The sequence below is a fragment of the Podarcis vaucheri genome (genome assembly GCF_965113315.1).
Source record: "Podarcis vaucheri genome assembly, chromosome: 8".
NCBI lineage: Eukaryota > Metazoa > Chordata > Lepidosauria > Squamata > Lacertidae > Podarcis > Podarcis vaucheri.
Window position 1 is genome coordinate 58,722,769 of NC_138766.1, and position 16,770 is coordinate 58,739,538.

A 16,770-nucleotide genomic window follows, 5' to 3' on the forward strand; every position below is an offset into this window, starting at 1 on the left:
AGAAGAAAAGCTCAGTCAAGAACATGCATAGTCTAACCTCTGTGTAAGATTTTTGCAAGAAAATCAGGATTATTTTCTGAGTAGGTCATCTGGAGGAGCCCTATATACTACAGCAAAACTCATGCAAGCCCAGTCCTATACAGTGGTACCTCGGGTTAAGTACTTAATTCGTTCTGGAGGTCTGTTCTTAACCTGAAACTGTTCTTAACCTGAAGCACCACTTTAGCTAATGGGGCCTCCTGCTGCCGCCGCGCCACCAGAGCACGATTTCTGTTCTCATCCTGAAGCAAAGTTCTTAACCCGAGGTACTATTTCTGGATTAGCGGAGTCTGTAACCTGAAGCATATGTAACCTGAAGCATATGTAACCTGAAGCGTATGTAACCTGAGGTACCACTGTACATTTAAACCTAGTGAAATGAACAGACTGAGGCTAACTCTGAATAGAGATTGCAGTCACAAATGAAAGGTAAATGAAATTATGAATGATAAACCCTCGCAAGAGGAAAACACCCAAGCATCTTGTGAAAGCACTGCAATGATACTGAGATGTGGTGGCCAAGACATGCTTTTAATAATGTGTAAGTTTATTAATAGTCCGCAGACCTTCAAATTCCAAAAACAAACATTTTATTCCATACACTGAAGGGAAAAGAAAAGAAAGCAATATATTTTTCATAGTTAACACTTTAAATGAGATTAGGACACAGTTAAACCCCTTTCTCTGTAAATGCGGCTGATGAATATGTATAGCTTGGAACGGATTTTTCTAATATTTGTAGGTTCATATTTTAAAATAATCATAGAAATAGGATCTTTCAGATGACCAAGTAAGTCTCCGAGTTCATTTCTATCAAGCACACATCTCCCAGAAAAATATGCTTTCCCAGCATTGCCCCATTCCCTTGATCCAGCCCTACCTCAAGGGCTTTAGGTAAGTCTCCTTTCAGTTCTCTTAATGCTTCACTCTCTCCTTTAATTTCTGAGCCATTTCCCAGAATCCCACCAATTCTATTCAGCCTGTGGATTTCCCCAACTGACTTCCCCGCAAATACAGGATTATGCTTTCTCCCCAATTTCTAAATAAACACATGTTTATATGAGATATCAATCCACATTCCGATCTGTATGCTGGAGTGAATTTAGAGATGAGAGAGAGAGAGAGAGAGGGGGGAGGGATGGAGACAGAGGGAGAGAGATGCAGAAAGGAGGGGGGAGAAGAAGAGGCAAAGATGATTTGATCATAGGACTGTCACTTTAGAAAGGTTGTCATGGTATTCCTGGAAAGCACAAAGATGCATGTATCTACATGAGCTAAAGGGACTTAATGCAATGAATACTGTGACCTATGCCCATGCATAAAATATAAATGCCAAATTCTGGGCGCAATCCTGCACGCAGAGGTTTGTTTGGAGAAAGCAACAATTTTGGTAGTTTGGCATATTCCCTTAATCTGCTATGTTATTTACTATTACTAGGAAGAAACACACACACACACAAGTGACACATTTTCCATTCATGGTGCCGTCCTCTGAAGCAATGGCATGTCAAATAAAGTGAACCCCTTCATTCACTACTGGCGGACAAGGTGTGGGTAAGATGGCTGTTTTGCAGACAACAAATGGGACCCATTTTCTCCTTGCTATACATGGGCCTCGCACTACCAAGAGGCTCTGCTCTGAAGGCTGAACGAACATGGAAGCAGATTATGTGTTACAGGGACATTTTGATGTAAACATCCTCTTCTCTCTCTCTCTCTCTCTCTCTCTCTCTCTCTCACACACACACACACACACACACACACACACACAGCATACTATTAGTGGAGATCAAGGTGATCTGCCATGCTCAGAACTCCAGGAATGTGAAGAAAAGCAGAAAGATTTTCTTTTGCCGTTTAGATTTTTCAGGAGAACGGAAATGTAGTTCAATAAGGCAAAATGATCCAATGACAGCACATTATGCTGTGTGCAAACATGACATATTTAATTAATATCACACTCTCCTTTTATAAGTCACCTAAGATTTGAGACTGGATAATTACCTTTGTACAATGTACAGCTGCTAAATTTCTCAGGTAAATGGTACCCTATGCACATCACAAACAACTGCATTTATACTAGAACATTTGTAAATGTCAGGCCACGGAAGAGATTTTTTTTAAAAAAAGAAAAACAATGTGTGTGTGTGTGTGTGTACACATCAAGTTGTTTGTTATTTTGTGGGATTTTTTTTTAAGAACGCATTTCGAATTCTTACAGATAAAGCAAGGCCTCGGTGCCTCACACCTATGCAGTAATCAAACACGATTAAAGGCAGAACAAACAACCAAAACCAGCATTAAATAGATCACTGATTTGCTTGTGGGTCTGTAACAGATGCTTTGTTTATCCAGTTGCAAGTCTGTCAAAAAGAATCATTCCTGTGATGCTGCTTATCACGCTTTTAATTCTGCTCAGGCATAATGGTTTGCCTTGAAAAAGCAATTTTTTTGGCCCCATTCTATCTCACTGCCCAGCATTTCAAAGCAGCAGAATCTCTCTCTCTCTCTCTCTCTCTCTCTGTATGTGTGTTTAAATGCCCTTTTAATCAGATTACCCTTGGCGAATGTCCCAAACTCAGGCTGAAGTGCAGTGCTTGTGGTTTCTCAGCAGCTTACACTAAGCCTGCACCATGGAAATAATCTACTTTTAAAACCCAGGAAACAAATCAACTGCACTAAGGACATAAGTCACTGTCATTAGGGAATGATTAGGCTAAACATTTTTATACACTCTGTAGCCCAGTTCCATGTAGCGCATGATCTGGGTACAGATAGAAGAAAAAGACAGCGGTCAATGGATTTTCGTTGACTTGTTTGACTCTTTCATACCGAAGAAAAACTTTGATCTTTGCACAAATTCATTCTAGTTTCCCTATGAATTTGAGCATAATACACACAAACACAACAGGCTTTATTTTAATATACTTTTTTTCAAAAACAAACCAGACTTTAAGCCTCTTGTCTTGCCCTTAAGGTATGGGAACTTATGAAGAGGAGGCAGCCTTTTGTAAAGCACCAAGTATATTTCAGGCTAATAATAATAATAATAAGAGTTATTACTATCAACATCAACATTCTAATTTTGTTTGGCTAGGCATTAACCTACCACAAAAGCCCTGTCAATGGATATTCACTTATTGTTTTATTCAAACCCCTACTTTCTTTAGTTCATTATTTAGGAAATGTTCTGTTTCACCTATTTTCCATTATATTTCAGCTTCTGTTATGTCAATTCCTGCCTGACCCCAGTGATGAAAATATTTACGTAGAAATTCTTTTTCTCCCATTTCCCTTAATTTTTCTGAAGGCAATGAAAGGGGGGAAAGAAATGTTTGATGTGACTGTCTAATCGAATGATGTGGCATGTGAGGCAAGCTTGCTAATTTGGAGCCCACACATCCCAAGGAAGAAACAATCGAGATGGCAAGGGGTAATGAATGATGAGGAGCCTTATTTTCCTCCACACGACTGACTGCAGATCTGACGCAGATGAGATGTTCAACTGGGTCAGGGAACCAGCCTGGTTGGTCTACTATTGAGCTTCGGTTTGGACATTCTGCAGAGGGGATCATTTCTAATTTATGAAACATGTCGTTAATCCTCCGTTTGTCAGAACCTTCTTGACAAGAATGCAACCTGACAGTTGAAATATTAATATTTATTAAATACTCTTTTCTTTTGGACACTGCAGGAGGATTGCGTATCAGTGGCAAACATCATCTAAGTCCTTCCCAGCCAATGAAGGAAGGAAGGAAAAGGAAGGATCACAAGGCCAGTCAACTCAGTGGAAAAAAGTACAAGGGAAGGAGCAATCAATTACTTAGCGTAATCCTTGAGAAAGGCTTCGTACTATGTGTGTATAAAATACTCCTCTTTCAAAGCATATGTTTTTGCACTCTTTCTATCCCTCCCACTCCCCCCCCCGGTCTTCTTTCCAAGCTCATAAATAATGCATAGGCTGATAAATATGCAATTTCAAAAAGTGCAGACACCGCAGCACATCAAAAAAAAGGGGGGGGAAAGGTTTGTGCTTTTCACACACAAGACCTGAACTGCACTTAACGGATGACACATTTTCCAGAATTCAAAAAAAAACAAAAACAACCCGCCCTTTAATATCTATCTATCTATCTATCTATCTATCTATCTATCTATCTATCTATCTATCTATCTATCTATCTACAGGGGTGCCCCGCAAGACGAATGCCTCGCAAGACGGAAAACCCGCTAGACGAAAGGGTTTTCCATTTTTGTGCTGCTTCGCAAGACGATTTTCCCTATGGGCTTGCTTCGCAAGACGAAAACGTCTTGCGAGTGTTCCGGTTTTTTTCCGCTCCCCCCCTTTTTCTAAGCCGCTAAGCCGCTAATAGCCTTTTAGCCGCTAATCCGCTAAGCCTTTAATAGCCGCTAAGCCTTTAATAGCCGCTAAACCGCTAATAGCGCTAATCCGCTAAGCCGCTAATAGGGTTGCTTCGCAAGACGAAAAAACCGCTAGACGAAGAGACTCACGGAACGGATTAATTTTGTCTTGCGAGGCACCACTGTATCTATCTATCTATCTATACACACATGCCAGTGCTAGGGTCTTTTGAGTGTTACTGGCCTGGTTTCTTGTCTGAAATATTGTGAATTACATGTGCAAGAATGTAATGCAAAAACAATTAATTTTCTTTTCTTTTAAAAAAAAAATCACATTTAAATCTAATCTAGATTATCAATTCATTGCAAAAAAAATTTACAAATTTGCATTTGACTGCAAGTATCCTATGCACTGTACACCATTCAGCAGATAAAGACCCACAAAGGCCTCCTTTTACTAGGCTCTCTCTCTCTTGCTTTCTTGCTCTCTCTCTCTCGCACACCCACTCACCCACCCACCCATATCCACCCCTTTAGTAATAACCATAATTAAATCACCCTTGGAAATTATTTCAGGAAGTGCTTTAACAGTATATGGTTTTGCTTGCTGCTCTCAAGCAGGTAAAAGCCACCCAAATACCATATCTATCTATCTATCTCTCTCTCTCTCTCTCTCTCTATATATATATATATATAGTTCCATTCATTTTGTAGACTAATTGCTTGAATACAGCACTGAAACAAAATGGTGGATTCTCTTTTCCACCCTAACTCAGCTCAGTGCTGACACAACAGAGGAGAGCAACCTGGAAGCATGAAAATGGCGCTCTAAGAACACTGGACATAAAATCAGCATAACACAAAAAGGCAATATTTTTTTAAAAAAAATACATGCATACAAGTGCACTGAACAATAAGAATTCACTGCACAGGTTTCGTGTTGATTTTGCTACTTCAGTTTTGCAACAGTTCAAACATAAAAACGGTTTCCTTCTGTGAAGGGTGACCTTTTGGATGAATACTTAAATTGAAAACACCCTGGGTAAGAAATAGACCACAGCATTTAATTTGGGCTGGCTAGTTGGATGCCTATATATGTACTGTACAATAATTTCAAATTTAATTAAATCACACTGCTGACGCCAGTGATCTCGACACTGTAAGGATGATTAATTGCATGCTTAAATGAAATATAAAGCTGCCTTTAAAAAGTAACATCAGTGCAGAACCCCGAGAAAGGCAGTCTCTGATAGATTTACGAACAAGTGCCTGGTTGTGTCTCCTGTCACTGTTAGGAAATGGGCCCTGCATAGGAATAGAAGAGCTGCGCCAAAAAGATAGGCTTTGATGTGGGATCCTTACTGCAAGGCGATTTTGAGCGAGCAGCCCTCCCCACACCTTCCCAGACATACATCTCCTGATATGACTTCCTATCTTGCCGGAGAGTTTTCACAATTTGCATTGTCATCGTACGGAATGGCCCACACTCGGTATACAAACAAGATCTGACACACTGTAATACTGGGACTCTCCTGTCACAGCAAAGCAGCTGGACTGTTATATATACCACTTTGCTTCCATTGTATTTCAATTCAGAGCAGCAGCAGCACAAAGGGCCTGACAGAGCTAACCACGGATTGTCACCTTGATTTGTCCAGTCTAGCCGATATGCAGAGGGGAGGGAATTAGATTCTCCTGCTTATGAAGACAGCAGAGAAACAAATAAGCTTACGTACGACGTTTCCAAAATTATGCTATCTGAGAATCGTGAAGCAGGTCTGTGGGCGCTACGTGGCTTGACAGGGGGGAGAAAGGCTCTGTGAACCTATTCCAAAAGACAACTCTATAGCAATATATATTAACTAACTCTGCAGGACAGAAGGAAGAACCATCTGTACCAGGCTTAGCACTGATTCTTGGTGAATATAATGGTGCATTTGATGACAGCTTCGCATCCTACACGCAGTGCTTTTTTTTCTAAAAAAAGAAATGTTGAGGGGTACTCTCATTTTCCTACTCATATTGAAATACTGCCCCTCAATGAGGCCAAACTTAGATTCACAAGATGTTTAGGGGTATGCGCACCCCCAGAAAAAAGCACCGCCTACATGTAAATTATTTGGGGCACAGACCCTGGCCACAATCCAGAGAACATTTGGAGCAGCTCAAGGTTTCAAATGTGTTATTCAAAGCTCTGATGCTGAGCATTTAGGGCACAAGCTTGTTCTCATGCATGTGGATGTATATTAGGGTTGCCGGGCACAAAAAGGTGTTAAGCTTTTTTTTGGGGGGGGATGAATTTCCATGCAGGGATTGTATTTACTGCATTGCAGTCCATGCCTCCTACTGTGCAATGCACATGATGGGCTAGGTATGGTTTTGTACACAGCAGCGCACCGTGAACAAGCTGGTGCAAGCAGGCGTCTTCTGGCCAAGTGCACGGTTGACCCTGTCAGCTGCGGCAGACCTGGCAAACTTTTTTGAGGTTCCCTCTCCCGTGCTTCATCCAGGCTTTCAAAGCTGGAAATGCTAAACATACGTTTAGTGGTGCATTCGCAATGTAGGAGCACTGTCTGTGCACCGCCCAAGTTCTCAATGCAAGAATTTGTTTATTTTTACTACACAGTACTTTTGTGCGCACGCTCATGGAACTGATCCCGAGGACCAATCCACGTACAGAATCCCATATCTGTTCTCAAAATGCCTCTGCCAGATTGGGGCAGTGGGGTTTTCACAAGATACATATGCAGGCAAACTACTATGCTAAGTGCATCTACAAAAGGACCCACATGTGCACCAGCATGTAAAATGGTATTCATAGCACATTTAAAACGTTTACCCACAAATTATTATTTTTTAAATGTAAAATACAACTGTTAATCTACAGTACTTCCAAGGAATTAAAAAAATAAAATAAAGGAAAACATAAAAGTTCCATCAAGTGCTGCAAAGAACTTTGTGTGTGTGTGTGTGTGTGTGTGTGTGTGAGAGAGAGAGAGAGAGAGAGAGAGAGAGAGAGAATGGGATTTTCCAAATCTATGATTTTGTAAACAAGATGGTTTTTGATGGTACAGGATTTTAAAATCGCCATTTGCCTACTCTGCATCTGCTTCTTTTGTAACGACATCTGATGTCTACCCTCATGCAATTTTGTGACATCTGAAAGAAAATTTTGTGAATTATTCCATGACCATTCACACTAGTCAAGGCCACTGGGAAAAAATAGGATTACACCAGAGTAGGCAATTATTGAACTGCCACAATTTGAGCGCCTGAAATCTGACTTCTGCTGCTTATCAGCTGAAGCAAATTCTTAGAATAAATAAGCAGTATACAAAAACAAGGAAAAACAATTATTTTTTGAAAGGCTATTCTACAAATATTTGTTCAGCTTATTTTTGTTTTGCTGGGTTTTTTTTACAAAAATAAACAGTCCAGTTTATTTAAGTCCAGGCTTTATTTAAGTATATTAAATAAATAAAAATAAAAACCCTAACATATAGCTTTCCCCTAGAATGTACAAAAGCCTTGTCTCTAAAGAAAACACTTTCAGAAATGCCACCTTTATTCATCTCTTTATTTATGAGGTCAGGCTTTATCAGAAGATGCACTGTTACACATTACAATAATCTGTTCGTTTCTGAGCATGCAGTATTTTAAACAGGCATGGAAGGCTAAGCGTATGTAATGTTTGTCAGGTCCCAGCATTGAATTGTAAATCGAGTGATCTCGCAGTTGTATGTGTGTTTGGTTCCTCCATTTTCTAGTTCTATCAGTAGCGGTTAAACATATACCAAAATGCAACATGCTGCTCTTATGTGTCTGAACCATACGTGATGAGCTACAGCAGGAAAAAAATACAAAATAAAAGCTTACCCATATATGGTAATGCTAACATGTATCCATCCATTCATGGTACAGGTTTCAGCCCAAACGATATCCCTTTACTGTCATCTATCTATCTATCTATCTATCTATCTATCTATCTATCATCTATCTATCTATCATGATCATGCAAAAAAGAAGAAGAAAAGAAGACCCACATAATCTATATAGCAAAATTGTTTAGGGAAACCTAAAAGCACAAAAAGAACCATTTATTGTCCAAGGAGAAAATTGTACAGATTTGTCTTTCCACAGAATTCTAGGCAGCCAACCATAATAGCTCTTTGACAGTTCACCTGACTGCAGCGGGAATGGTGTGTGTGTGGGTGGGTGTGATGCTTATGGTGGGTGACAGAAAGGGGCCATTTGAAGTGCCATTATGCAGTTTACATAAGATGATTTCAGCAGATTTCATCTTTATCCAGTTATACTATCTACATTTGGGAAGATTTATCTAATTGTGCACGGCTCATTAAAAAATAAAATAAAAGTTGCGTTCTTTTCAGAAGATGGTTGCATTCTGTGTTTAAAGAAGGGATTTTCTCCTTGACTTTGGCATCCTGTTTCCCAGTAAGAGCCAGACAAACAGGGTTGCCCATGATGGTCCTTATTTGAAAAGGCTGGGCTGTTTGTTTTACAGATGCAGCTATAACTGTGTCCATTTACATAATGGCTGGGACAAGCACATTTTAGCTTCTTGTGAAAAAAAGAAGAATGTACTGAAACATGCTTTCGATTTAAATCAGTTTCAACCTCGAATGGGATAAAGAGGTTCTATTTAAATTCCACAACAGAAGCTCAGGCCCTGACCAGTCCTGTTCGTCTAATTGTTTCAGGTGAAGCCTGTGGGACACCAGATAAAAGTAATAACTTCTCAAATCATTTAGGGTTTGCAAGGCCAGATTATTAATCCTTTAATAGTCTAAATGACTTCAGAATAACTTTGGAGACACCCATCCCTGACAGCATTCGCACAATATGATTATGGAAACAGTTAATCTTAGAAGGCTGATAGGCTAAATCTGTTAGTATTGTTTCCAAATTTGGGGGGGGGGAATAAAAATTGCAATAAAACATGAGTGAGTGATGGTGTTTGGAAGGGGGAATGTTTTGTACTCCAAATCATCTACAAAGCACAATGGTTTGGGAGTTTTGTACAGCCTTATCCTATAACTACGGATGGAGCATATATTTTATGTACAAGGTATCTATATATTCATATCTTACCCCAGCCTCTATTGTTAATGTGTTTGCCAGAGTGTGGAAAGCAGGATAGGAAAAGCTAGGCACGAGGTGCATAGAGATGAACAGAAATCACTTCACATTACAGATAAGTATGACAAGCTCTATTTATATATATATATATATACCAAGATAAAGTTTCATAAAACAGAATGGCAAGATATCTGAGTAAGTTTGAATCTCTTCCCAGTGATGACATGAAAATAGATGCTTATTAATCCTGTGTTTTGTAAATAATTATCCACAGCTTTATGGAAACCATCACATAAATCTGATTTTTTTTTTCTTGAGCGTATTTCTATTTGAAAGACAGTTTTTCTATTACATGATTTAGGTGGGTCGAGGATTCAAAACATACTAATGTGCAAATGATGCAAGACTGCAAGCTTTACAGATGCTGTGTAGTCTTTTCAAAATAACATCTTGGACAAGATAAAACAGAGCAGCTGCATTCCATGGGTAGTATATTATAATGGTCTAGTTCCCACCAACAGATAAATAGTTAATATATGTATTCAATATTTAACATGTTATTTAAAGCAAATCTTTCACTATTTCTGTGCCTGAGAACTATTTTTGTACAAACACTTCTTGCAGAATGCATAGTATAGGTGAGATGTATTTGGCTCCCCAACCGCACCAATTACAGGATTGAAAACAAACACATTAAATTATATTTGCAAAAAGTCTTGCCCCAGGGAGAAGTATATTCATCAAACCCACTTATTTGCCTTTAACCAATATAATTTTCTTCATAAATGTGTTGAAAAATTACTCTTGGATCTATTAGTGCTACAGTCCTAGGCAAGTCTACACAGAAGTAAGTCCCATTACATTCAATGGGGCTTCTTAGGTAAGTGTGTCCAGGAGAGGGTCATGGGGTATGTAGCAAATAGCATTCCAAGAGGCTCCCTGCTAAAATATCATAGTCCCTGAAAGACTGATTGAGAGCACAGCATCCCTCTACTCCCACAATACCTATGTCTTTGAAGGAGAAGAAAGAATACTAAGCTCTACTGTACAGTGGTACCTCAGGTTAAGTACTTAATTCGTTCTGGAGGTCCATTCTTAACCTGAAACTGTTCTTAACCTGAAGCACCACTTTAGCTAATGGGGCTCCCTGCTGCTGCTGCGCCGCTGGAGCACGATTTCTGTTCTCATCCTGAAGCAAAGTTCTTAACCCGAGGTACTATTTCTGGGTTAGCGGAGTCTGTAACCTGAAGCATATGTAACCTGAAGCGTATGTAACCCGAGGTACCACTGTACTTAAGAGCACTTGAGGCTGCCCTATATGGAGCTAGTGTTAGAATTCCTGCTCCGTGATTGCAGTCATGGGATTTTTGTCTATCACATGATGGTGTGTGTTTTGACTCCACAGAGTGGGAAGTGACGAAGACAGGATGTTTGTGTTACTGTGTTCTGTGAAGTGGGACTATTGTTCTTGGTTCTTTTTCTCTTTGCTGTCTGATGCTAGAGAGAGAAGGAGCCATGTTGCAGTGCTCCGTATATGTTTATATGTAAATAAAGTAGATTAGCCAAAATGCTGAGTTGCTGAGGTCTGTTACGCAACTGTGCAAACTCTGCAGATCCCTAAGTGTGCCGGTGTCGGTTGGCATCGGTTGCTGTGATGTTCGGGCTGAAGAAAGCTTATGAAGCTTTGATCGACCAGGACAGAGAGAACATGCCAGTTGGGCATGTGTCTCTACCAGGGTCCTACTCGAGTGTAGGCTTAATCCTGATAGCTAGACCATACATCAGGGGTGTAGCTAGCTGCTCCGGCACCCGGAGTGGTGGGGACAGGGCGAGTCGCCCACGGGGGTGGGCCGATCTGCGCATGCAGGCACCGCAGCAATCCGTCCAGGGAGGCAACATGGTGATCTGCCCACGGGAGCGCTGCGGTGAGCTGCCCACAGAGTCAGCCTGGTGGATACAAGCCCCACACTGCCATTTCAGGCAGCGCGGGGCCCCGAGCCACCACATCACTCCCCAGAGAGATGCGTGGCTTGGGTGTGCTGCAGGCCAGGCCCCACAGTAAGTGCCACCCCCCACAGTGTGCCATTTTGTCACTCCCTCAGGGATGACACCCGGGGCAGACTGCGCCCCCCCCCCCGCACCCTCCTTTCTACGCCCCTGCCATTCCTTTCCCAAAACTCCTCTTCCCTTCAAAGACCCTTCTTCCTTCCTTCCTGATCTAAGGACTGAGGCACTGATGTTTATTTATTTTGCTAGTGCCTTTGCCACACAAATGCCTATCCGTTTCAAAGTTAATAAATTGAAACCATTTTAATCTCCCTTTTCTTCAGCATCCCTTCATATTTTCATGTGTATATTCAAATTCAATAAACACAGCAGATAAGTATTTAGTTAAACATGGGCATTTACTAGGAGAAGATAAGTCTGTTGCTGGCTAGCTTTTGAAATTCCCAAGCACTTTAGCACTGGCTGTGATCCAGAGGTTTATACATGTACTATTGAAATATGTGCGCATCAAAAGTTATTCTGTGAATTTCCTGTTCAATAACTCCCACTAAAACCCCAAACTGTTAAGAGGGACGATATCCAAAAAAACTGCACATAAAATACAGTTCTTTTCTTTGCAGTGGAGCTCCCACTGAATCTCCAAATTTCATCTGAAACATGGAGGAGGGTTTTTTAATAAGCTGCTTGTGGGGGCCATAGTGAGTTATGATCCTCAGATGAAGGGCAATATAGAAACTTAATAAATAACTACTACTACTACTACTACTAATAATAATAATAATAATAATAATTCGTCACCTATCAATTGATTGGAGATCGTATTATCAAGATCATCCCCAGCACGAAGGGGCATGATGCTGTTTGCTTCAGAAGCAAATTCAAGAGCAGCAATTATTTTTCAGCTGCTAACAGCATTTTTTAAAAAATGTTTTGCTTCTGGTACAATAATACTGTATATCTATACTTATCTCTCCCTCCATCCCTCAAACACATATACTCTTTCTCACTTATCTGGACCTAAACTTTCCTTTGTCTGAGGTTGAGTGGCTGGAATCTTACCTTTGCTTGAGTTGACCTTTGCTTCCTAGGTTTTGAATTGGTATTAGTGGTATGTGGCCAAGTGTGGCTGGATGCTGTGCCTACCGGGTACACACACACACCTGGCTTGGGCTAGAATCCTGTCCCCTAGGTGGGGCCACTGTCTTTGACAGAACAGGCTAAAAATATTGCGATTTTACAGACAAAAAGTACATCTGAAAGACTGGTGCTTGGAATTCTAGACAAAGGGCTTTGTGCATGAATGCAGCTAATAGAGGACATCCCTTTACGAAGCCAGGAAGATAACTTGGAGGAAGCAGCCTGTACTCTGCAAAACACTAGGAGAATCTGCAGCAGTCATTTTGAAAAGGACAAATTCATCCCTCATGTCTCTGCAAGAACAGCACAAAATACAGCCCAGTCTACTAACTTTTAAATTAGTCTGCAGCAAACAGATTTACCCTTTTAGAAAATAGGCAGCTGATGCAGAAAGAAATTTCTTCAGCTCACCCCACAGTGAGTTGAAAATAAGAGTGTCAGCAAACAAACTGGGTGCCATACCCAGATTGTGCAAGATCTCTACAATTCTGTGATACTATGTGACCACACCAGTAGAGAGCCAATCTTAAATAATTTCAAAATAATGTAAGGGGGTGGTGAAGGAATTATCATGGCTGTTGCACCAAATTTTAAGCTCTCTAAACTTGTTTCTAACACCTCCCCCCAAACTTCTCTCCCTTTTTGCCCCCTGTCCCCTAAAATTTGAAAACAAAAGTCTGCAAATAAAAACTTCCATCCTAATCCTAAATTCAGCAAATAGTGACGCATTGTTTACATACCATATCCTTGAGAACGCTCAGCACATTCTGGTGATTTTCCAGCAAAATGGTTCTGTGCCTATTCTCCTGTTATCTGTAGAGAAATAGATAAACAGAAACAGGTAAATCTAGGAGATATGTGTACCTTATAAAAAGAAATCAAAATTCATTGCCTTGGATACTAAGATTTTTAAAAAGTTCATGGAAAGAATATCAATCATCTCCTTTTCCCTCCTGCTGTCATTTGCAACTCCCTAAAAAGTAACCTAGTTTAATTTCCAACCCCATATGTTGGAATTTTAAACTCTATTCCAGATCTGCAATGCTCATTTTGTTTTCCATATTTTGCGACTTACCTTCTCAGCGCTTATCTCACATATTTTATTGAAATTTCATTTTTTTTTATTCCCAGCTTTCTAACAAATGCACAAGGTGGTGTATGCTTTTCATAAACCATTTTGAGGGTGGGTGTTTTTTGTTTTTGTTTTTGTGTTTTTACATTCTAGTGGTATAATAATTTTAGGGGATGGGAATTAAATAAATAAATAAATATGCTCAATGTTAAAGCAGCAAAGCATAATGAAGAACAAATATAATAATAAAACCACACAGCAAGCCTAAAAAAAAGTGGAAGCAGCATAAAAGGCAGCCCAGAGATGATAATCTACAAAAGCTTACTGAAATAAAAGTATTTTCACTGCTAATCAAAAACCAAGTCGTTGGGCAACTGCACAGGGCTCCCTTGTGAGTTTGTTGCTGAGCTTGAGTGCCACACCTAAAAAGGCTCTGCCATTGATTCCCACTTGCCATATTTTGTGCATATAACTTGCAGTTCTCAATGACCTTAAACTGAAGTGTACAGTGGTGCCCCGCAAGACGAAATTAATTCGTTCCGCAAGTTTAGTCTTCTAGCGAATTTTTCATCTTGCGAATCACGAAATCCCATAGGAATGCATTGAAAATCAATTAATGCGTTCCTATGGTCAAAAAAAGTCCAAACAAAGCCAAATTTGGTACAACAACAGTTTATTAACTGCTCTTTAAAGTCACACATACTGTAAAGAGCAGTTCAAAAATTGAAGGGGAAATAAATTAACTTTATAAACAAAACATGTCTTTGTTTTTAGACAAAGGAAACAAAGTCGCGAGACGTTTTCGTCTTGCGAAGCAAGCCCATAGGGAAATTCGTCTTGCGAGGCAAATCGAAAACGGAAAAACCTTTCGTCTAGCGAGTTTTTTGTCTTGCGAGGCATTCGTCTTGCGAGGTACCACTGTATAAATTAAAACAGCTCTCCAGATCATATCATGCCCAATCTAGCCCAATGCCAGTATAAATGGATAGAAAAGGCAAGAACATTCACCCTGTGCATGTGACATATCTGTGGACAGTGAGCTTGTGATGTGAATTAGTAACATAATGTGCCCTGGTCCAGTCTCTGAAATATACCTGACTTCATGCACTAAGCCTAGTCATGTATAAACCACACACACACACACACACACACACAGGAGGTGTATGTAAGATCAGTACTTGTGAGGATAACCCATCCCTTCTCCATGGTTTCTCAACTGTCCACTAATATGTTGCCTGCACCAAACAAGAAAGGCTAGGAGAGGAAATCTGGTGGTTTTCTAGATGTTGTTGAGCTTCAGTTCCTGCCAGTCCCAGCCAGCATAGTCAATAGCCAGGAGTGGCTGTAGTCTAACAACACAAATTCCTTGTCCATGAGCTAGGAGGTGGAATTGCCATAAAGTTGAATGGAACTTGGGTGGATGGCCTTAGACAGAACAGGTTTGCTGAGAGAGGGAAGAGTTCATTTGCTGCATTTAAAGAGATATCAACAGAATTATTTTTAAGGGATATCAACAGAAACTGCATGAGGTCTATGAAGCTATTTTTTTGCCTACGATCTGATCTACAGGAGGTCACTTGAGTTAAATCGCTGAGAAATTGTTATGACAGCTCTTTATAATGTGTTAATTTATAACAGAGATGCACTAAAAGTAAAAGGGATGGCACAAAAATGATCGAAAGTTCTTTTTTAAAAAATAAAGAGGGTTTTTTTCATGATTTGAAAAACATTTGTTGGAAAGGATGATATATTTTAATTTAGACCTGTGGAACTTGAGTTTAGAAAAATGTCTCTGCAATAATATATGCCAAGCTTTAAATATTTCATTCTGCAGTGTGATATGGGTAGGAATACAGGTTTGATTTCAAAAAACTAATTTTATGTACATTTGATGGGTATGTAAGTTTATTTGGCTGGGTATTATTAGAACAACACAGGAAATAATGGGGGGATAAACTAGCAATTGTGCCACAAATTGTATTATTAAAATGGATTAAAGACTACGTACAAGGTAGGAGGAGAATTAGTGGGGAATATGTTATTCACTGTACACACATAATGAAGAAATGAAAAATAATATACCAATTGTAGAAGACTGGCTTTCAAAACTATTGCATATTAATGTTAATGTCATACCCTCGAACATGATGCAGAGAAAAATCCGGACGCATGTCTTTTTGGGCCCATACTCTTACAGGAGCAAAAACAGGACATTCTGGGATCCAGTCAGAAGCTGGGGTGGCTTCTGTGATTCCAGGGTGTCCCACTTAAAGTGGGAAAGTTGAGGGGTACATAATGTGTTAAAATGTGCATTTGAGAAAAACACAACAATGGAGCTTGCAACAAAATGCTAACAGTATGGAGTGTTCCTGTTCAGTTCTCACTATGTACATATTCCAAAAGCTTACCCTCACAGTAAACTGCTCTCTAGTCCACCATGGGGCCAAACCCTAGAGAGATTTGTTTTTGGTCTTTTGTCACACTGGAAGAATACTTTCCTTTTATTCTAATGTCTAGAATCTAGTACAGCTACAATGCAAGGCGTATCAAAAATGTATCAAAAAGCAATACTTTCCCAGTATAGGGGTAAGCCCACTGCCTTTTGTTTTCAACTCAAGTAAGAAAGCTATGATATCTATTCCATCTTAACCACACATATTTTAAGTATAGAACATACCAATGCTTCTGAATGGACATTTTTATGTTTAAAAAACAAGGTCTTAATTCACTTTAGCTAAAACGAATATGCTCTAAGTTGTGCCCTTTTGGTTGTCTGCTGATTTATTTTAATATGAAAATAAATCTAAGCTCTGCTTGTAAAGCAGATCATGCATTTATTATATACTTTAAAATTAGAATATAGTTATTGCCACATTTGTTCCACACGTGCAAAAGAGACACCTAAATGAAAAGAGAGGTTTTATTCCCAGATTTATATTTTGACTCCAACTCTAATTTGCAGAAACTAAAGGATGAGTGATCTATCATTTAACGAAAAACTTAAAAGCTGTTCATTTGCGCAGCAAATCACCAAATAAGAGAATTAAAATAAC

General features: G+C 39.7%; 1 long non-coding RNA gene across 2 annotated transcripts in view; it reads right to left on the reverse strand.

Moving 5' to 3' along the window:
• The window catches only part of LOC309538493, a 257,452-nt gene that overhangs the window by 117,479 nt on the left and 123,203 nt on the right, over window positions 1–16,770 (reverse strand). For both annotated transcript variants that reach the window (XR_014222230.1, XR_014222231.1), the window contains exon 3: window positions 13,386–13,458. This is a non-coding gene — a long non-coding RNA (uncharacterized lncRNA). The remainder of the gene's footprint in view (window positions 1–13,385; window positions 13,459–16,770) is intronic.